Raw genomic sequence first — 24677 nt, 5'->3', positions numbered from 1 at the left:
GTTTTACTATCATCATTGTTGGGGAAACTTATTTGAAACTGTAGCTTGTCAAGTTACCAACTACTCATAATTTAAAGCAGTTTAACAAGAGTTAAGCAACCTGTACCCCCTTAAAAAAAATTAGTAATCCAAACATTAGAGTAATTAAGTACACTAAAAGCAGGTAATAAGTACAGTAGTTGCAGGTGAATATGTCAAACACCAAAATACAAACGGTCCAAAAGTGGGATGAAACTACTCAGAGCACATTGAACCAGTGGAAAGCATGGTGTGAATTTGACAGAGTTCCTTTATAAAATCCTATGGGATCCCCCAAATGAATAGGACAAAATTGTGCCAAGCTCAATATAATAAAGTTACATTACATACATCAAGTTACATGAATGTCAGCTCAACTTATAGTATAAAATATGCAACATAAGTTGTGTTGGGGCAATAATATACTGTAATGGTCATGTTACTATTACTATTATAGGATGTTTGAAGAACATTTTATTATTACCTTAGTTTGTTCAAGTATAAATCTGTGTGCACCAGTGTTATTTTGGTATTATTTATATGTTAGGTTATTAATTTTTTTAATATTATATAATTATATATTATTTTTATATTTAGTTTTCTTTTTAATTTAAGGTTTTTTATTTCAATTGTAGTTGTGGTAATTTTATCACTTATTTTATTTCAGTAAGTTTTCAAGTTTGAGTTTTACATGTAATACTTATATTTTATGTCAATTTTAAAAAAAAAGAACAAAAATTATATTAATTATTTTATTTATTTTTATTAATTTTTTTCAGTTTTATGTGCACAATACATTAGCGACAAAAAATGTAACTGAGCATTTTAGCTTTAACTACACTCCTAATTGTTGGAAACACAGCTCAAGACTGCACATACTCGTGCTGCCATCAGCCAATCAGCACTAACATGACACTTCAGAGTCATTAGTCACATGGCATTTACGGCTCATCTTACTGGAGCAAAAAAAAAAAAAAAAAAAAAAAAAATGATAAGGTGAAAGAGCAAAGATTCTCAAAAATCTGGGTGGTCCTGCACCAGCCAAGCAGCTGGCATTGAGATGAATGGAAATCCCTGGAGTCCAGCAGGAGCAGGTATGAATATGTGGAACTGCCCTAGTATGCTTTTCCACACAAGCTCCAGAACCTTCTTCCAGCTTCAAATAAACAACTGTCATGCTGTGTGAAGTTCTATTACAAACAAATCAGGGGGAAAAGAAGGGAACTAAACCCAGCACAGAGGTTTCTCCCTCTTAAAGTGTCTGCGTGTACAAAGCCAAAAGGGAGGCAAACTCACTGACAAAAGCCCTTCCCTCTCTTCATAGGCTGATGAAAGCTGCTGCACTGACCAGCACTCCCTGCTGTACATGTTCACAGCTGGCACACACACTTCCACACTCTCAGTGTGTGAGAGCTCAGCTCGCTGAAGAAAAAAGGACACCACTCAAAATGACAAGCCTATTGATTTAAACAGGAGAAGCACCTTCACAGCAGATTCTACCTGACCTGAAGTATGACTCACAGCAACTGTTAACTTATAGAAAAACTAGATTTTATAACTTACAGAAATACAAAAATGAAAGTGATTCTTTTTATACAACTAGTAGTTTCATTCCACTTTTGAACTGTTTGTAGTTTGGTGTTTGCCACAAACTACAACTATTTACAGTCGAGGCGTGGAATACACGGAATACAGCAGATAAATGGTTAATATTAAAATTCTACACAATTTTGTCAGCATAAATTAAAACAATATATTTAATTAACATTTTTTACATATTTATTAAATACTTTAATTCAGCAAGGATGCATTAAACAGATCAAAACTTGCAATAAGACTTTTACATTGTTACAAAAAAAATTCAACATATAGAAAATAGTCGTTTGGATTGTAATACTATTACGGTTTTATTGTATTATTGATCAATAACTGCAACATTAAACATATCTTACCAAAAAACTGTACCAAAACTTTTGAACAGTAGGGTATATCCAATATGGATCAATATCAATCTCTTAATATCAGTCATTATCTGATATGATTCTGTTATATTGTGCAGTTCAATCAAGTCACATCTTGTGCAGATCATCTATCTGCCCTCACATCACCCAAACAACAAAAAAGGCTGTATAAATCAAAACTTTTTCAACAATTTCAATTTTTAAAAAAACAAAAAATTTTAAAAATTAAAAAGAATGATGATTACACATTGATCGCAATTTCATATTGTTCACTAGATTAATAATATATTTGGTCAGGATTTGAACATGGCACATTCTTAACAAAATACTTTGGTATCCCCTCAATTTTTTTTTTAAATAAATAAATAATTTAAAAAAAAAAAGTGGCACATGATGACCTCACTGAGTAGCTAGCCGGTGTTTCCCATCATAGTGTGTTGACCAATCAGCATCAAGAACCAGAACTATCCGTTTTACATCCTAAACATGAATTATCCTTTTCGTACACACAGCAGATCATGTCATGAAATGTCATCCCTACATTCTTTGTTTATCTCTGTCTTTCTTTTCATTCCTGTCACACAGTTTGTTGTCCCAGTAGCTGTGCTCAGTGTTAGCATTAGCTCCTTAGATGAGTAGGCTTTGGGAGTATGAAGCAGAGCAGTTATATTCATCCGGGTAATAGCGCTGGTGTGGTGCAGGACCGGCACTGCCTGGTGAGGGATGGCGCTGCTCGCTGCTTGCCTGACAACCATGAATCACACACGGCTACTCTAGAGCCCCGCTCTGCCATAAAACAAATGATGGAGATGAAAAATGCAGCAATTAAGTGATTTGATTTCTGCTCTGCCCCTCCTGTCCCTTACCACCACACACATACATAAACCACACACACACACCAAATCTCTCTCAAGCTATTTTTATAACACATTATGTACTAAACACATGGCCAAAAGCAGGGCCATTGCTAAAACTCACACGATGACTAGTCTACACTATAGAGAATAGCCTTGTCGGAACTTTGTATTTTTGCATTGTTCTTTTTGAACGTTGCACCAATTATTGTCATACAGTTCAACTAACTTTTACAGTTACTCACAAAGTCACAATTAATAATTTCTTGAGCATTCTTTAACTGCAAACTAACTGAACATGAATACTCCATCCCGCTAAGTGACAGTATTGTGTGGTAGTGGCAATTTCCTAAGTTTGTGTAATTAAGAAAGGCATTAACAGCTCTAGTGTCGGCCTCTGGGGGGCGATAAGCCTCAGCTAGGGCCATGATGGAGTGCATGAGGGCCGGGTGTACTCACTCAGCCCTGACAACCTCATCCATCCTGGCCTGCTCCACGCCTCTGCCACAAGCACATCCAAATCACCAACTAGGTAAACACAGAGCCCACATGATCCATCACTGCACACATATAAAGCCATGCTTGTGCATGTAAGCTGATATAAACACTTTACTTATGACATCATTAATAAACACGACCAAACAGTTACAAAATGAATGCCTATGAGTGTGCACTAATTTAATATGTATACAGATATACATCAATATATGCACAAACATATTATATATTAGGTATGTACAGTTCAATGTGGAATAATCGATTTATCAAAATATAATTAATATTTTATTAAAAGTTTAATGCACCTACAATTTTCAATTTCTAACTAATTTCTATATCCCTTTTATTAAAATACACAGAAAATGCACTGAACCACACACGTTTTAGAAACACATGAACACTAACTAAAAATAACAATGCTAACTAATTATATTGTTAGTGGATTTTTTGTTATATGATAAAATAAATATTTAAGGCTTTTAATCATCGCCACCCTTACAAAAATTGACTATTAATGTACTGTGGTTATTTGGCACAACTATCATACTAAATAATATATTGTATTATAAATAAATATACACCTGTCTGTCAACTCAAAATGCTCAAAGCTTAACTAATGTCTGTAGGATAAAATACACAAAATTATTGATAATTATACTAACAGGGACAATACAATAACCACATCACTATATTATTACTGGATTCTGCACTTTAATTTATTTGTTAATAATTAACATAAGAAGTTAAAACGTATTTCTCAAATAGTGTTAAAATATATATAGGAAATGCACTGAACTAAACCCAAATCTTTTGTGGGATTAATCATACATAACAAAAATGTACTTTTGGGGTGTTTTATTTATATTTTTGAGGTTCTACAGTATGATTACTACTTTTTTAGAAATCACACAACAAAATTAAACCATGACCATGTAAATTTAAACATGTTAATGACAAAAAATAAAAATGATATCAACAATAATGTTCTGTTAAATATATTCAATTAATTGCATGCATTAACTTCAACAGCCCTAATTTTTTATATCTATATGCCTAGCAGTTCCTGAAAGGCTGTGGATTTAAACCCCACGTGGGGACGGATCACCCCATGTGGGGTTTGAATCTACAGCCTTTCACTGTAGTGCCCTTAGGCAATGCACATAACCTCAAGTTGCCCCAGATGATTCCTGTAGTGAATGCATTTAAAAACAGCATCATCAAAAAGACAAATTAGTATATTAGTAATTATTGCATGAAATACAAAAGGAAACACTGGCAAGACACTCTTTTACAACAATATGCACCACATGTAAACAGTCCACCCACAATTAAAAGCCTCAATACATTAGGCTTTAGGCTATTACAGTAATTACGAGCCAGATATTCCATTTGAAAGCGTAAAGACTTTGGTGTTTAGCTGTGTGTCATCCAATCCAACGGTCTTCACATTGAGATCTGTCATTGCCTCTGATCAATGCTAATAACTTGATATTGGCTGAATTTTGCAGAGAGGTTGAAAGAGCCACAGAAACATCAATACAGTGAAAATGTTGTTCACGAGCAAAGATTTTTTGCTTTTCCTAAACACGCAGCAAAACTTGAATTCAAATGCAGGCACACACACATACTGTATATACATTTATGCACACTGAGTCATGTGCACAAATGTGGCACACACAAGAAAAAAAAAAGAGTGTACGATATAAGAACATCAAATGAGACAAGTGCAATGGCCGTCTAAGAGCAGATTATGTCTTTAAAATTTGAGGCTGTTTCTGTCAGCCAAAGATTAGTACATCACATCACAGATGTCTTACATTTCACTTGGAAAATACCAAGTAATGTTTATCAAACTCTTTGTGAATGTGTATGTGAGTTCTCAGCTTAATAAGCTCCTAATAAGACTATTTTGTTCAGATCCAGATTGAAAAGTGGCACCCTTCAAAAAGGACAGATTTCATATGCTCTGCAATGCTGTTCAGATGCTAATAAAATCCATTAGAAAGGCTGTAAAAGAATGAACAGCCACAAATCACTGTGTGTGTGCATACACAGCGGGTATATCTTGGTCAAACATTAAAGCATGAAACACACTCTAAGTATGTACGTGAAATGTGTTAGAATGCAACCAAGTATGCACCACATTCTCAACATTGCCACACGGGTGCAATAGTAGCTATTCTTCTATGGTCAGTTTTCTCTTTCAGGTCAAATACTGACATGACGAAGCAGCAGTTTAAAGAGAATCTTGCTGAGTATGTTAAATCTAGTTAAACTGTCAGCATGTTTAGGACTAGCTACTTGAATATACATTAGAAGGTAATTCTAATTAGAAAGTAACTCTATCACCCCTTGAGAACTAAGGTTTGTTACCTTAATAATAACAGAATGTTAAAGGGATAGTTCAAGTGATAGGTTATGATTTACTCATCCGAATCGTTCCAAACCTGTGTGACTCTTCAGTACAACACAAAAGATGATATTTTGAAAAATGCTGGTAACCAAATCATTTTGGTTACCATTAACTTCTACTTGTATAGACAAATAGCCAAAGGGAGAAAAAAAATAAAAATAACTACTGAGACAATGTGTCATTTTATGTTTCATAAAATAAAATAAGTCATACAGGTTTGTAACGACTTGAAGATGAGTAAATGATGGCAATTTTAAGTTTTGGGTGAACTGTCCCTTTAAGTCTGAATAGCAGACCATACAGCCATCGGAAAGCATTCACATCTGCATAGAGTATTTTTCCCTTCACTTAATCCAATTCCCCTTTTATATTTTAATGATTTTGGTTTTGTTAGTTTTTTTTGTTTGTTTGTTTATTTTATTTACTTATTTATTTATTTATTTGTCAATTTCTCAAGCTGTTTTAACGTATTTAGATTTTCCACAAGAATTAAATTCACAACTTGCATAGAAATAGATTGCAAATCTGATCAGAGACCATTTTGGTGTTCTGCTGCATTGTTATTGCCAGTTTGCAGGTAAAGTAAGTCAGTTCTAGATCAGATCATGGGTAGAGGAACATCCACCAAGAGTTCAGGGTTCAGCCAATGTACTATTAAAACCATTCCTGCAGGGGAGAGAACATTCACCATTAATGAGGAGGAGAAAATTGAACAGGAAATGGTGAGTGTGCGCTCTTCCTGTTCACAGGCCACAGAGGTGAAAAGAATGAACCTGTTGGTTGATAAAAAGGTTGATGTTACTGAATTAGAGATGATTTCAGTTCAAAGATACAGCCAAAATGCATAATTCACACACTCATACATGCGGAAGCTGCCCACACAGGAGCAAGATTTGTCTCAAAGCTACAATCACCCATATACACACACATATACTGTATACACACTCCAATGACTGCACCCAAGTGTGGGGGGGGGGGGGTTCAAAGTAGCGGTATGAGTCAAGAATGGAGTAAATTAGCCAGTATGTGTGACTGGAGCGCTCCAGAAATAGCCAGGGTAATGTATTCTCATAGCGGCCGGTGCTTTGCACAATGGTGCCCTTAATAATACAGTTCATTTCTGCTGAAATAAATAAGGGCTCCATTTCCATCTTATTTCATGCAAATGATGGCAGCCCAAACAGGTAGAGGGAGTACTCTGTGTGTGTGTGTGTGTGTGTGTGTGTGTGTGTGTGTGTGTGTGTGTGTGTGTGTGTGTGTGTGTGTGTGTGTGTGTGTGTGTGTGTGTGTGTGAGAGAGAGAGAGAGAGAGAGCAGTGAAGGGGGGTGTCATAGTGTCGAGATGCATTCAAATGAGCTCCAGGCCCCTAGAGTGTGGCAATGACTCCCACGCCACCTTGCCAGTCGCTGACACACACTCACACACACAGTCGATATGGCCACTGTTACACACACTGCAGTGCTGCCAATATCAATTTCCTTGAATGCTCCTCAGGAGAACTGCGCACTGAGGAAGACAAAGAACGCTGTGTCTCTTTTTCCTTTCTCCATATGTTAAACAATCATATAGAAAACTACATTTAGTGTGCTATGTAAACAGTGGAGATGGAAGTGCACTGTGGCAACACAAAATCTGAAAAATGCAGCCCTCCGAGGGCAGTTCTTTAACCCTTTATAGAAGTTAAAGTCAAGATGAAACAAATCATTGTCCTTCCATAAAGTGATGTTTTTCTGACAGGATCTTCAATGAGAAAAAAAAACCCTTGGGCCTTGATTTTATACATTGGGAATTGATTGGATCATAAAAAGTGGTGTCTGTTTAACAGGTCTCTGCATGAAACTTTTTTTTTTTTAATTATGAAACTTTGAGGGAAGGTTACAAATATAGTTTAAAATATATATATACACATATATATGTGTGTGTGTGTGTGTGTGTGTGTGTGTTTGTCTAAAACTAAGGGAAGATTACAAAAACATTTAAAACATATATAAATGCATACATTATGAAATTTGCTAAATAATTCAAATAATAACAACAATAATAATAATAATAATAATAATAATAATAATAATGATGACGATGATTTTGTTAAAAAAAAAGAGCATTTTTAATGTTAGGACTAAAGTCTACCAAGACAATTTAGGGGAAATAAAAAATAAAAAAAAACAATTTATTTATTTAAAATATTTTTCATTATGAATGAAATGGGGGAAGATTACGAACTCAGTTTTTCAAAAATCATGAATTGCATAAAAAATAATAAAAAAATTATTATTTTTTTATTATGATTAAAAAAAAAAAAAGAAATTTAGTGAAAGATTATTGTAAACTATAAAACTGTTATATACATATACACATATATACATATATAATTTAAATCCAACTGGCTGGATCTTAAAACATTTCTACTGTATAAATCATGCATGATTGGAGGGGAGGGGTTAAAAAATTAGAGAACTTTATGATGTCAGCTGAAAAGGAAAGTTGTTTCAAAGGCAGAGCAAGTTATTAGCTACACTTTGATACACAGAACATGCATTAAGGAAGTAAACAGGTTCAATTCTGAATTCATGTTGACTTTAAGGAAGGTTAGGAACTCAAAATACACAGCAAGTTATTTAGCACCTACACTGAACAGCTTAGTTCGCTACATTTAAAAGAGTTAATGACTCATTCTCAGGTTCCACCATCCATTTAAACCTTTCAGCTTCAAGATTCAGAGACTCCACAACCTTACTTCTATAGACACCACTTCTCTCTCTCTCTCCCAAGTCTGACTTACAGCAAGCACGGGCTGCACAAGATTAAATCATAAATTACCCGCCCAGAGATCTGCATCTCTTCCTCATCTCTCACTACATCCCCACACCTCACGCCCCCCTCCCTGTTCTTCTCTCCGCCCTTCGTGCCCCTCTCCTGCTTTCATCTTTCATTACAATGCACTGTCCAAGGTTGCAGGGCCGACGTGTGACTGTATCATCTGCAGAGCTGCAGAGAGTAAAGTCTTCTGGCGGACAGAGCAGGTCTGCTTGACTGATAAACCCCCTCACCTGGACTTCAAGCTGCAGGTGTGCACGTACCGCCGCCCGTTGCATCCAAAGAAATGATGTGAGGTGCGAGGTGTGTCACGGGTCCATCACAAAGGGCTTCCCAACACACACACACACACACGCACACACACACACACACACACACGTGCAATCAGCAGTCGCATGGGCTCCGTGTCCGAGCCAGTCTGCATTTAAATTGAACTGACCCCTCCTGGCCCGATGCCTCTTCCCTCAGTGTCTCTCCCTCGGCGTGAAATCTGATTTGTGCGCGGCACTGGCTGGTGTCTGTCGAACAGTAAGGTGATTTATCAGGAATGCAAAGAGCATGCAGAAACAATCTTTATTGCATCCATTTCCTGCTTGTCAGCCGGGATCATGTTGGCTGTTCATTAAAGGGCCGGTACGGCACGGTGTCGGCGCAGAGCAGGTGAGAAGAATGTGTCTCAATGGTGTGATAGATTGGCTGCTCCCCTGCCGTGACAGCAGCTGGATGGATTAAACAGCAGGGGTGGGGGGTGGGGGGTGGGGGTGGGAGTTGGGGGAGGAAGGAGGAGAGAACAGAGAGGGGGAAAAAATGCTGACTCTGACACTCACCCCATCACAAGTATTTTTACATGGCCGGGCGAGTGTCATTCCGACCAAAACACAACACAGCCAATGAGCTGTGAAAGCATGCGTGAATGTACTGTACACCATCACACTTCAGTGATGTAGTCCAGAGGTTCTTATTGTTTATTGGTGCATTATCCTAATTTGTGTTTTTGTCTTAAAATACCTGTTTTCCTAAACAAGATAAATTTACTTGAGATGCAAACCGAAAAAGATAAATTTAGTTGAGATGCAAAATTGTGTAAGAAGACTTTTGTCCAAAGAAAATACAAAAATAATATTATTTTTCTAACATTAAATATATTATACTCACAAAATGTACATTTTAAGAGATTCTTAATACATATCAGTTAATCAGTTAGATTTGAGGTCAGGAATATTTTTCATAAAAAGTATTTTATGCTCACTAGTACTGCATTTATTTGATAAAAAATACATATAGTAATATTGTGATTTTTTTAATTACACTTTAAAATAACAGTTTTTTATTTTAATATATTATAATATGTTATTGATTCCTGTGATGTAATTTTCAATAGCCATTAGTCCAGTCTTCAGTGTTACATGATCCTTCAGAAATCATGCTAATATGCTGAGCTCAAGAAACATTTCTTATTATTATCAATAAAAAAAATAAAAAAATTTGGTTGTCCTTCTTAATATTTTTTTTTATTTTATTTATTTTTTGGAAACTTTTTTATGAATAGAAAGACCAAAAAACAGAATTTATTTGAAATATATATTTTTTTGTAACTTTTGAACTTAGCAACATCCTAACAACCAACCATAAACAGCAACATGGTTATTAAAAAAAGAAAGAAAAAATAATAATTATGACACACAGTATTCTTATTCCATACATCCCTGTCAATGTTAAAATAACCTCCCTATAAGCCTACATATGACTGCATCACCTCCAAAGTGCATATGAAAATGTTAACACAGAAATGTGTATCAAACATTGTACTGTCTGTTCTGATTAAACCATTTGTCTTCAGTTGCTATTTTGTTCAAGCTTTGCAACAGAAGATCTGAAAGAAAAGATAATCCTACTTTGTCTTCCAGTGTCATATCCCGAAGGGCGGAGGTTAGCTTAAGACGACACACCTCCCACTGACACCACAGAGTCTCTGCACGGGTGTCTTTGTGTGTACCGATCCTGTTCTGAATCATGATTTGTAGCTGAGAGATGTAGTGCACAGACACACAGTGACAGCACGATGGCAAATCAATACAAGCATGTGTGTGTCAGGGGTGTTTTCTCCAAGGGGCGAAGGGAAACAGACTCCCCTTTCACTCAGGATAAAAATAAATAAAATAATAAATAAGAGCGACACCACTGGATAAAGTTTCAGAGGGAGGCAGCTTACCTTGACAGAAGGCCTCCTTACGACTATCAATGAGTTGTACAGTATGCCACCAGTCCACAAATTGGCCTGAATGAGTCAAACTGAAAATTAATGGAATAATTACAATATTTATACTATAATTACAACACAACTCACCTGAAAATCATCCATTTTGGCCATATAAAAATGACCGTGTTTTTTTTATAGTATGTTAATATAAGCATATCAAATATATTATTGGTTGCTTGTTGATAAGTGTGTAAGGTAAATGCTGTTGCATACTCCTGGAAACTGTAAACATCCTTCAGATGGATCTACATTGGGCTAAAAACTCAAATCCATTTCGAAATTCAACTACACCCCACTGATGTGTTTTTGCGTGCAAGATCTCTTACCACACAGACATTGCAAAACAAACAAAAAAGCCCTGCTCTCTCTCTAACCATTAGCTGATTAATCTGTTCATTAATCTATCCCTTGTGCATAAAATTATGATGTGTAACAATACACAATTGCAACAGTAATGAGCGTCACTAGTTATTGAAGTAAGAATTGTTTTGATTTTCATTTTTAACTTGAAATGATGCAATTGCCAAAAGCTTATTAAATTACGACCTTATTCATACAGTATGTATGAATACACTGACCTCTTCCAATAGGAAAAGGACTTGAAGTCAATATCATATTGACATCATGTCAAATCAGATATATCAATTTATTTATATCAATCAAATCAATATCAAATTCAAGACATAATAGACCTAGTGAAGGAAAAACTGAAGCTGTATACAAACAAACAATCACTTCACATACACACAGAGAAAGACATTAGCATGCACACACACACACTCTTTACAAACATTCTCTCTTGCACACAGACACACATTAGAACACATAAGCCTCTATAACCTCTATAAAACTCTACAAGTCAGACAGTCAGACAGACAAACAGACGTGGTTCCAGTTAACCAATTAATAGGTTTTAACGGTAGCATTTTTAGGATAATTTTTTTGCTAATTTTTTTTTGACACATTAGCACATGCATACACACTCACACACTTGCACCTGACACGTCACCGCGCTTCACATGTATATGCGAGCACACATACTCAAGAGGCAGGTAAATTTGGTTGAGTCGGAGGAACGTGGAACAGTTTTGGTTCTTAATTACATTAGATGGAAAAGAGAGGGATGGAGGAAGAAAAGGATCGAGAGTGGCCAGCGCAGGGAAAATAATATATTTCATTGTGATATCAAAATCAATAAGCATCGACTGAAAGGTGGCTAAAGGTGATGTGTGTGTACATGATCCTTCAGGCTTCAAAGACTTGCTGTCAAACGGCTCTGGAGGAGGAGGGGGGAGGGGAACGGGGCGAGTGATGCAGAAAGAGAGTGAAACAGGTAAATAGAAAGGGGAAGGGGAAAAGGTGGCAGAGAGCAAATGAGAGTGAAAAAGCAGGGAACAGGGAGGGAAGACAGAGAAAAAAAGAGAGAGAGAGGGGTGCAGAATTCCCGCCTGGTGGAATCAATACAGCGAGGTGGAGTAGAGCACAATAGCTCCAGCCCCAGATGAGAGGTCCAGTGAAGCAGGTCTAATGCGGCCCCCCGCCCTCCCCTCGCTCCCCTCGCTCTCTTCCGTAGCTCCCGACCCGTTTAGTATGCAGAGCTACCAACACACCCCCCGCAACCCCATTGGTCCTCTGCCCGCATGCTACTCAGCCACACATGCAGTAACTTCCACCAGGAAAACATCTCTTGTAGAGCAGAATTCCTCTGCTCTTCACTGGCAATGCGTTCACACACACACACACACACACATGCATTCCAGCTGAAAACACAAAAGCAAACACACACACACACATACTCCTCCGTTTTTATCAGCACTTGAGAGTACCCAGGCCTCAATTAGTTCTTGATGAATGAGCCCATAAGATGCTGCTTTCTCATTTCCCCCCGTAGCTAGATATTCCAGCAGCCATTATGGGCGCAGCTCTCATTGTACTGTGAGTGAGAGGAGATCAGGCTGACTGAAATGTTCCTTCACTCAAGCAGAGACAGAGAGAGAGAGAGATAAATGGAGGAAGAAAAACTCGTTCTAGTATTTTTAACTCTTTGATTCTTCAAACTATCCCTTTATATAATTATTTATTTCTCCTTTTCCAAAATCCTTTTAGAAAGCCTCTTTTTTAACTTACAAGTACAAGACTGATGTGTGTGAAAGCCTAACTCTATGCAATGGTCAAAACAAGATTTTCAGCACATATCTAGAGTAATTCAAATGGTCGCAGAGAAGTTCATAGCAGGACAAGTGTCAAAAAATGAAGAAGAGATTCTATATACAATGTATAATGTTACCTTTAGCTGGATTTATGCATCTTTGAACTATAATTGATACAGTGCAAGTTATTCAAGGGCCAAAGTTAACATGTGCCATGAGACTCAAATAGCTTTGGTTTGCAGAAAAAAACTATAAAGTAAACATTTGAAGGTTGACTTCCCAAAAAGGTTACTGTTAATGTTGCAGAAAATTCACCTTTAAATGATGTGAACAAAATAGACCAGAGATACAAATGGTTTACCTAAGAACAACTAGCTTGTTTAGAAGAAATTAATTGGCTGACATAAGCCTGGGTTTTAGCTAGGAAGAAAAAAAATACAAAACAAAATCAAGATTGCGCTTATGACAAATGTAGTAGGAATATATAAACTACAGTGTTCTAATGAAATAATGCAAGTACAGTTTTGTGGCAAGTAAATATTTAAAAGGAAACATTTCTAAAATCTTGATATCTGTCAGCAGGTTCATGGACTGGTTCATCAATTATGTATGACTGAAATATTCCTGAAGCACCTTCACCCATTTCAAAAACATTTTAATTGATCTTTCATCTATCTCTCTCTCTCTTTCCCTGATGTGTTCATGTGAATGCAGGCAACTTTTAAAACACCTTTTTTCACACAGAACATCTTTCACACGTAGTGTTTCTGTCACAGAACAACACATGACAAACAGTCCTTAACTGTCACTGCATTCCTGGTTGAGATCCCTTCATAAACTGCTTAACAATTTCAGAGAAACTACAGGAACACGGAGAACAGCAAAGACTGAGAGAGGAGGAGGATGAGTGAAGGGGTCGTTTAGCTTTGGCCAACAGTGTAACAATTGATGAGCATTAGGTAATAATGTTACTATTTTTTAATTTATAGTATTTAATTTATATTGACAAATCCCATGTTGGGAGAAAAAAGAGGACATATTTAAGGTGACCAAGCACGATGGGTATTAGGGGGGTCAATAGAATGTGTGTTGTACATGCAGTGACATGACAAATGTATTAAACACTGAAAATAGTAACACAATATTGTAACACCCAGATCAGAAAAGTACAAACTCTATGTGGGTGACCATTCACAGCAGCAGCACTAATAAACAGTGCGCTTAAGAGTTCGACAAGAAGGGGGGGCTGTCTGTCTTCACTCTTGAACAGAGCTCCAAAATAAACCTCATACAGAGAAAGACAGAGAGCAAGAGCGAGCGAGAGAGAGAGAGAAAGAGAGAGAGAGAGAGACACACACATTAGTCCGCACCTACTCTCTGAACTAATACAATAGCTGCACAACACAGAGGGACAAAAGGGACCTCGCTTGAAATGCCAGCCTTCAATATGCACCCAGCCAATCTGATATTTAACAGGAGTGTTTGGAGATTTGTTTTTGTTTTTGTGCGCTGATGTTGATCAGATGAAGTGGAAGGAAAGAGAGAGAATGAGAAAGAGAGAAAGAGAGAGAGAGGGAAAGCGAGCACAGATGAGTCTAACGAAACACAATAGATAAATATGGCGCAGCAGGGGAGCTGCTGTCAGGGGAGCAGAGCTGCTTTGTAGTGGAGAAGAAAAGATCTCTGGCAGATGAATGGATCCAGCGTCCAGCGGCGGGACTGACCCGGGGGAATCCACAGCCTCACCCACCCACTGAGGGGGCTCACGCTGGGGAAGGCAGGAGCTGGAGTGCCCCCCACCTCTGCAACGCACTTTCATTCTTCACAATGTATACAAATACACAAGCATGTAAAATCTCATGAAATCTAACAGAGGAAGGGGAAGGCAGGTGATTTATATGCAACATAACAACATGAGCCAATGTTGTTATTTCATATATAGAAAGTTTAACACTAATAGATAATCCGATCCCAAACCAAGATGACTGGTTAAGCCACTGTTACTGCGCCAAGATGAACAAATAAATAAAGAAACACTGCTGTTTGTACAGTATATATATGTGTGTGTGTGTGTGTGTGTGTGTGTGTGTGTGTGTGTGTGTGTGTGTGTGTGTGTGTGTGTGTGTGTGTGTGTGTGTGTGTGTGTGAGAACTGCATGAACTTATATGAACTACATATATGAGTGTATAAACTTCTGGAAACAAATTAACCTACCAAGGGCTTATTTATTGAGTCTCTGAGAATTATTTTCGTAAGCTTTTGTAAAAGTAGGTGTCATGATAAAAACAACTATTATTATTCATTTATTTATTTTATCATTATTATTACTAACCAGTTATAAATTTTTACTTAATAAATATTATTTAAAAAAGAAAAATATTAATAAACATTTAACTTGTAATAATCATCATCATAAAAATTATTCAAATATAATAATAAAACAATAATAAATCTTGAATTTAATTATTAAGTAGTTAACTATTATAAATTAAACTATTACTATTACATTTTAATTTAAAATAACGAATTAAATTTGTTTTAATAAAAATATATAATACTTTATACTTATTTTACATTTTAATAAAAAATTAAAGCATTATAATTATCAAGTATTTAAATATATAATATTTATACAATTTTAACCTTTACTATGACTACTACTATTACTACATCTACTACTACTACTCCTACTATTATTATTATTATTAATAATATTTAAATTAAAATTATTATTGTTTTCATTGTTGTACTTTTAAATATTTCATGATAATATTTCAAACAACTGACAGGATCACAAACACACGAGCTGAACCCCACTGACAATTACAAAGCTGGTCCATTCACTTCCAGGAGAGGAAAGCTCCCACTGTGCCAAGAGGAATTTTTTGTGTGTGTACTACGGTATGTGTATGTGAGGGGGACCTGTCAATCACACATTTCTGTGGAACATCGGCTTTCAGTGATGGAATGGCTTTCTCTTTATCACTCACACAGAATGTGATCAGGTCACTGTGCTCACATTCCAGTCTTTACAATGCAGCCAAGCTCAGATGCTTTGATTCACTACAAAGGCCCGGTAATGCACCACAGACCCTGCGTGAACTCAGTATCTCCCTTTTCTGGGAATGTTTTAATCTTAATATTTTAACTGCATAGCCTGAATTTGCATGCCACTAAAGTCTGAAAAAAAAAGAAAAAAGAAAAAAGCTTGAAATCTGTCATCGTTGTTCATGGGACCACAGAAGTGTTTGAGCTAATCACCTGTGCCTTATCATAGGAAATGACATCATGATGATGCTGACTGGCTGATGGCACCACAAGAAAGTACAGTCCCAAACCTTTTACTAGTGACTATGATGAGTTCAAAGGCAGCAGAATGGGAAGAGATATATATATATATATATATATATATATATATATATATATACACACACAAACACATACACACACACACACACACACACACACACACACACACACACACATACATACATACAGTATGTTGATTACAAATAAAATTGTTTGTCCAGTCATTACTCCAGTCTTTAGTATCACATGATCCTTCAGAAAATTCTAATTTAATGTTTAAGTAACATTTTGTATTATTATTAATGTTGAAACCAGTTGTGCTGCTTAAGATTTTGTGAAAACCATAATGCTTTTTTTCAGGATTCTTTGGTGACTTTTAAATGGTAATGTACTATAACTACTTTCAATAACACACAAATAAACAATATAATGGACTTCTAAAGACACTTTTTGTCTAGTCAACAATTTACTCACCTGCATAATGTAATTAAATGATCTTCATTTGGCAGTGGTAATGAATCATCACAAGAGCATCACAACTTGTGAAGAGCTGCAGCACAATTTTTTTCTGCAATTTTTTGTTTGTGGCCAGAATAACAAATATACAAAGATATTTTCGAACCAGAGAGGGTTGCCAAATTGTAGTATTCTCTTGAACTCTTTCTCTTTCTGCCTAGACTCACCAAACTCTACAATCAGATGGAAAAAAATTGTGTGCGAGTGTATAATTTTGGTGAATATGTAAGTGTGTGTGTGTTTAGTGAGATCAGGAGGTCTTTCCTTTCCACCCACTGGTGAAGGACCTCACTGAAATCCTCTCACACTCCTGATATGGAATACTGCTGCTGAATTAGCATATCATTAGCATAACATTACCATAACATTACCTCAGCACAGTTTGTGTTGGTGTGTATGGACAAGGTATCTCCTCATCAAGAGATTCACATCCCCACTCACCTCTTTAACTGTTTCTCCATCTTTCTCTCCACGTCACTCTGTTTTTCTCCTCTGTCTCTCACGCAGAACCACGCTGGCAACAGCAGAGGGAAAGCGAGGCACTGCTAGAGTGATACAGGCACGTTCTGGTCTGCACAGAGAATGGAAGCTCGCCGCAGAGCTACGTGAGTAATCATTGCCCTCTGAAAAACAGCGAAGACAAACACACACACATGCACATATTTCAGAAATAAACAAACACGTTCTCTCCCAGGTGCTTATACCTTTACCCACACCTTAATGTTATTAAAATTCTCTCCAAAATATCGCAAAAAATACATTCAAACAGCCTGGTCTCAATATAACAAGCTGTCAGTAAGCACTCATGCATGCACAAATAGTAAACAAAGCAAAAAATATATTTATTAATACAATTCTGGTTAGTATCATGAATGCTGGTAGCCCTCGAATGACACGTTTCATATATGATAGGGTCTGCCTTCTCTAAACACACTTTGACTTAAAACGGCTTTCTAGAATGTAGGTGTCCTAAAATAAAACTACCAAATTCGTATTCAACTTTCTGAGCTGATGAGTCAAAATTCTAAGTAATGTCAAGCATCTCATCACAGATGTAATACTAAAATATTGGTGGGGTGATTCCTGAAATAAGAGTGTTGTGGACAAATAAAGTAGCTCTTATGAATGGATACATGTAATTGGATTAATACTTCCATTTGAAAATTTAATCAAATGAGCAAAAAACAATCAAAAACCAAAAAGTAAATAATTATTAAATATTTTTACAATAACAAATAAATAAATCCTTAAAAACACACATTAAATTTTTTTAAAAAATATATATTAATAAAAACATTTTAAAAAGCTGAAAATTTATAAATTTTTGGTAAAAAAATTTAATTTAAGTTTAAACATTTTTTTTAAATTATTATTTGGATAGATGGATGGATGCCACATTTGTATTGTTGATCCCAGGTTGAACTAGTGAAAACAGCCAATAATTTGGATTTACTCTTAAAGACTTTAATGGCCAACACAAATAAGCATTCTTAATTTAAGATATTTTACACCTACGATTTTTGATCAGAATAAGCAAGTGCCCATATGCATTTAAATAAACATCTTACACATAAATGGAAACATACACACTGATTGAGGTCTGCTCTGAGCTTTGATGTGTTAAGCACCCTGAGTAGGTGAAGGTGGGTTTAATGACCCCACTGATGACCAGGCCACGACTCGTTTGTTTTCTGTCCTCTCAAGCTGACACAAGCTCTACACCACAACCCAATCAAAGAGCCTGACTACAAAAGCCTCCCCCTTATGTTTTCTTTTCAATTAGACTTAATTAACATCAGCCGAAGGAGCAAGAGACTGTGAGTGAGAGAGAGAGGGAGAGAGAAAAGAGTTTTTCCACTTTCATGTTTATTAGAGAGACAGAAACTGTTCCAAACCTTAATAAGCTGCCTACCTAGACAGCAAAAGACATTCTGAAATTTTCAACTCAAATTTCTGAGACATTTCATGAGTAAAAAGATCTATTGTCAATTGAATTATAAAGCACAGCTCACAGAGTCACTCTCAAACCTAGCAGCTTTCTGCTGGTCAGTGCAGTAATTTCATATGACTAACTTGAGCTTGAGCAATCTGCATGGGGAAATATTTCAACCTCAATCAAAGTTCTCAAATGTGCAAATTCCTATTAAAATGACTTTTTTTGACCTTGAAATTCACCTAACAATGGTACACATGAGTGGACCTTAAGGCAGCATAGAATATATCCTTCATGGGGAACGCAACTTATGATAAAAAGGAAAAAAGTATTCATTTTAATTGAACTATTATTTAATCCAATATTTGTGTGTGGTGTACTTTTTTGCAACATGCTAATGTCCAACCCTTTTGGAATCAATTCCTGTCAATAGCATTCACAAGTTTTACAGATTACTGTTGAAATTACTATTTCAACCATGAACATTGGCCCAACAAAGTTTAATGTGACTGCACCTAGCACAGCACGTATCCTTGAAAAAGGCATTCCCATAATGCACATCTCATTTGATATCAAAAAGTATCATTCAAAAAAAGAATTAATTTTAATTTAATTTATTTTATCCAATATCTGTGTGCTGTGTACTTTTTTGCAACATTCTAAGCTTACCAACATGCTGACTCTACTGGAAACAACTGTGTGCTCAATTTGCTGCCTACAGCCTTGCAAAATGTTCATTTATGAGGTTACATTTCTGTTGGTCAATGCAGTGAATTTGCATGACCAATTTGAACCTGAAGCAAAATCGGTGTGGGGAGTTACACGGCATATATCCTTCATGGAAAATGCAATCCCACAATACACATTTAATTAATTTTAATTTAACATTTATTATTTTATTCAGTATTTGTGTGCTACTCTTTTGCTAATGTCCAGCTCTATTGGAATCGATTGTGCACTTAACATTTCTGCCAGAAGCATTCCAAAAATGTAGACTTAATAGGCAGGTGACTTTATTGTAGACTGCAAAGTAACTCACTAGGGTTTGAAACACAGCTAAAACTCACAAAAAATACCTGCTTTGTGTGTGTGTGTGTGTGTGTGTGTGTGTGTGTGCGTGCCTTTTTGCGTGTTTGCATTGTCTGTAACTGGCAGAGATATACTATAGTTCACTTTTTAATTACAAATGACAGGAAAAGTAGCTTCTACACAGCAGATAATGTGTTTTGTTGTGCTGGCTAATGTAATGTACACATAGTTCCAGATTGTGCATTTAAAACAAAAGCACCAGAATCCTAGAGTGCTCAACAACTCTTGGGTTTGAACTTCTACATGTGAAAGGCTCCCAAAAGGTCCAAAAGCTTGTTTATTTTATTTTTTTAAGTAGGACATGATAATTCATGTGAAGGGCCATTGCTTTGGTCCGTGATGTTTGCAGCGCTGTGGACATTTGGCTAAGTTCCCACAGCATCCCATTAGCAGAAATCCAGCAATAAACACAATTCAGGCCAAACGGCGGAGGATGGGACGGCACTCGTTCAATTCCATCCACATCCAAAAACATCCCATAGTTAAAAAGATCCTCTTCAGAATGCAAAATAGAATTAGGAAGACTGCGGTGTGCTGCCAGGACTCAGGAAAGGCGACTGTGTCAATGTTACTTAAGTTAAATTAGAGCTCCTTCAATGAGCAAATACACCCGCTCTCTGCCACACACACAGTGAGAACAGCATGATGTCACTGTCTGTCTGGCTACAAAAAGCAGTACTGCACACACACACACAGACTAATGGGCATTTGATTAGACAGAAGCTCGTGCCTTCCAGTGATCAATAAGAATGATAGAGAGCTAATACGTCTCTGTCTGGGCCGGGACGCAGTGCTGTTTAATGGCAGAGTCTACAGGGAGAGTGTTCGCCACGCTGCTCGCAGAACAAGGGCAATTGACCATCCCGTCTATGACAGTGACCTCTTCACTGGCCAGGCATACATCATTAAGAGGTGACAGACACCCTAAGTCACACTCACACTGTCACGTGTGAGAGGTTACGACACACAGTTACAGATGGGAATAAAATCAGCGTGTGTCTGGAGTGGGTGGGAACCAGATGAGACAAATGCGGGTTCTGCATTTTGTCTTTTGGGGTGTTTAGCAGTTATGAGGCTCAATTAAATTTGGGATGTCCCGAATGATGTTTTTTACCAGCAATTCTGACACTCTCATTGATAGGAAGACATTGCATCGCTCAACTGAGCAACACTACCTGTCAAACCACGTCCTAACTGCTTAGCCACAGGTCCAACAGAGATTTTCTTGTTTTGGGATAGATCACCAAAAAACATGTTGTTACAAACCTGCATGGCTTTCCTTCTTCTGTATAATACAAAAGAAGATATTTTGAGAAATGTTTTTTTGCCCATAATCAATGTTCACCAAAACTGTTTTGGATATTTTGGAAAAGCTCATGCATATACAGACTATGAAACAATATTAGAATTTCTATCCAGCAATTACTATGATGTTATACTGGGCCAATATGAAATTTTACCATTTGGTATATATAAAAATGTTTTTGTTTTTTTTAAATAAAACACTCAAAAATAATTTATAGTTTTAAATGCTAAAAGTAGACATTATAATTCAAGTCTATTTTGTTTAATTAGTGTTTAGCATTAAAAATAAAAAAATAAAAAATACTGCACAATAACCAATATGGTACCAATACGTCATGCATTCCAAATACAGACTGTGGAGAACATCTTTAGTATGCAGTGACACAGATAATTAACTCTAAATAAAAACATCTGAAAGCAAATGAATAAATTTTGCTAACTTTATCTGGTATTTTTTTGGATGTCTTGTCAATATGTAGCCATATACAGTATTGATGCTGATGTATAAGGGCATGAAATCAGAGGCCCTCCCTTCGACCCCTCAATCATATGTGGTCACAGGAGACACATTTGAGATGCATGTTATTACCAGGTGTAAACATAATGTGTCCATAATGACCACATGTGATCAGATCAACCGAAACCTATGATAATGCCAGGTGTAAACAGGGTTTTAAATGCCTCCAACTACATTCTCTACAACATTCACAGTTATATGTACACTGTAAAAAATTTTTTTACATAAAACAGATTTTACAAGAAATCACTATTTCAATCTTTCAACTTCAAAAAAAAAATTTAATAATTGGTTTTGAAAAGTTTTCAGAAATCTCTTGTAAATTTCACAAATAATTACGGCAAGTAACACATTTAATTGAATTTGAAATTTTTAAGTGTAGTCTTAATTGTTGTGGACATTTAAATTAACAGAGACAGCCAAAAAAAATACAGGTAATATTACTTTCTTTAACATGTAGAAGAAATAGTCAATGAAATAATTATTAATTTATTAACAAATACCAAAAATTCTGTGTGTTTGTGTAAAGAGAGACTGAAATATATACATGTGTGCGCTTAGATGGCGAGAAAGGTGATTGAAAGATGTAGGGCACAGCTGGATAAACACTGAGATGAAGGGAGAAAATGTGACATTGGTAAAGCAGTGAGACAGAGTGAGACGGCCAGAAAGAGAGAGACACGCAGAGAGAGCGAGGGCGAGGACAGCCAGCTGCAGTGCTGTGATAGGACTCGGGCAGACACCGTGAGTGGAGCAGATATCACCGCTGACATTTCGGGCTCCGCTACCCCCAAAAGCCCCCTGGGATCACAGCAACCGTGCCACAGCCCTCCCTGTCAATCTCCCTGTGCCTGTCACTCTCCTTTTACTCACTATTTCTCTTTCTCCCCATTATCTTCCGAGCAGCGTGCATCCCTTCATCTGGACAGACCGTTGATCCATATCACCCCTTCTGTCCCCACTCCTCATCGGCCCACTCTTACTCGCCAGAGAGAGAGATAGTGAGGGAGAAAGAGAGAGTTAGATTGAAAGGAGGAAAGGAAGGACAGGAGGGTCGGAGGACAGTGAAAGTGAGGAACACAAGGAGAGAGAAGCAAAGGTCGAAGGTACTCTTGCCCCCTAAGTGTAGAGGAGAATGAATGAGGCAGAAAAAAAGAAAGGATGAAATAGAGAGGGGATCCAACGTGCCCTCTCCCTCACCCTTCTTCTGCTCGTTGGTTCCCTGCGTTCTGTGTTGCGGTGCTCGCTCTATTGTGCTAGCTTTCAGAAGTGCTCAGTTTGAGTGGCAGGCCGTCACAGATCAGCTCCCTGCTAAAGCATCCTGGCAGGCCGGGGTGACGGGCCAGGAAGGGATCTAAGTGGGTTTATCAGAGCCTCTTAACGCCTCTCCAGCTCCCTGACACAAAAGAGAGGGGTATTAAACATCTAAAGCAAACCAAAAAGCGTGAAAGCTCCTTATAGGGCCTCCGGATTGTGGATGTGCCTGGGATCTTTAAAAAAAGAAAAAAGAAAAATAAGAATAGGAAAGAGAATGACATAAAAATAAAAACAACCTAAAATCTCATAAATGACACACAAGGAAATGGGAGAATTGGGCGGACAGCATTGTCATTTTGGACAATCACATGTCAATGCAGAATAAGCATGGCTGTTGATATAATAATGCAAAATTAACAATTGATGCCATAATTAAGAATTTTCCTACTATTTGAAGAATTTAAGCATGAAGTAAAACCTATTTAGCAATTATGCAGACAGTTGCTACTACAGTTGAACTGAGTGTCCAAACCTGAATTTTGGGAGATTAGTGTCGAATTTGATGATTTTAATGGTTTAGTTGAATAATTGTTCTAATTCTATGAGAATAGTGAAGTCTACACAGCTATAACAATTATGAGAAACAACTAATTTTTTCCAGCTCATAAATGATAAAAACACTGACAGCCAATCAAACTCCACTTATAAGTGCTTGATGATTTAAAGCGGTAGACAATAATTTGAATTTTTTCTTCAGTAGAAAAGTAAAGAAGATTTTTAGCTGATCCTTGGTAATTCATAAAATGTAATTCCATGGCTACCATCACTTTGAGACTAAAAAAAGTTTATACAGGCAGAACAAAATTAATACCTGTGGCCCCTGACAAGATATTGAGGTCTTATGGAGCAAAACTATCAGTCTGTGCAAGAAATTAAACATTATTTACAACATTATTACCTGAACTGCAGAGTCTAGATAATAGTTTCATTGGTTTGCAGTAGTAGAGTTGGTTGTTCCATGTGTGTGTGTGTGTGTGTGTGTGTTTGTTTGCATGCCCTGCTCTAGAGTTGACCCATATCTAAGTCAGGGGCTGGCGGGGGGTCCAAATCTATGTGTTTGTAAGCAAAAGGTCATGAAGAGGTTTTGGTGTGCCTGCAGGGGGTGCGATGCAGGTAAGAGAAGGACCATGAATCAGAGACCCAGTGCATCCCTCCTCCATGTCCCAGTCTGGAGGAAATAAAAACAAAAAATGAACAAAATACTTCAACTGTTTTTAGAAAAACTTTTCTGTCTGAGATGTTGCCTTACGGTTATTGCATTGATTCTGTTGCCATTGTGGACATTGGATGTTCTAACAAAATAGTGCCAAAGTGCCAAAATAAAAGTGTAAAAAAGACAGTTTCAGTAGAAGCAGAAGAACTGCTTCTGAGCTTGAATGAGTGTGTGTTTTCTGGCCTTATCTCCATGTTACCTTTGACTTTTCTCAGCTTGTGTTGGATGTGTTTCAGAGGCATGGTAATTACATAATTACTGCTGTAATTAGCACTGTGGTTGATTGGGAGAGAGCTCGGGGGAGGCCACCGCAGGTCAACTCAACATGGCTGCATGCCTACACCTGACCGACAGCATTCCCACACAGTATCGCTCCATTTCCTCACACGCTTTTTCTGATAATTGCTGTTTACACCAACACGTGGATGTGGGTTCAAAGCCGTGGTGAAACATATGTGAGATCTCTTCATGTATAATAGCTCAGCTACAGCCAAGCTCTCTGTTAAT

At 36.9% G+C, this 24677-nt stretch overlaps 1 long non-coding RNA gene across 2 annotated transcripts; it reads right to left on the bottom strand.

Moving 5' to 3' along the window:
* Positions 1-1964: 1964 nt before the first annotated feature.
* On the bottom strand, positions 1965-23373 carry LOC122148014. Of its 2 annotated transcripts, none has more exons than XR_006161999.1 (4): positions 22841-23373; positions 17238-17419; positions 3293-3361; positions 1965-2765 (listed from the first exon to the last, which is right to left on the bottom strand). It is a non-coding gene; the product is annotated as an uncharacterized LOC122148014 (long non-coding RNA). The 2 variants fall into 2 exon arrangements; XR_006162000.1 differs by lacking the exon at positions 22841-23373 and adding an exon at positions 18383-18542.
* Positions 23374-24677: the final 1304 nt, after the last annotated feature.

This window comes from Cyprinus carpio, chromosome A16 (assembly GCF_018340385.1).
Source record: "Cyprinus carpio isolate SPL01 chromosome A16, ASM1834038v1, whole genome shotgun sequence".
NCBI classification, from domain to species: domain Eukaryota; kingdom Metazoa; phylum Chordata; class Actinopteri; order Cypriniformes; family Cyprinidae; genus Cyprinus; species Cyprinus carpio.
The sequence above is the reverse complement of the archived record's forward strand: the minus strand, read 5'-3'. Positions and strand labels throughout refer to the sequence as shown.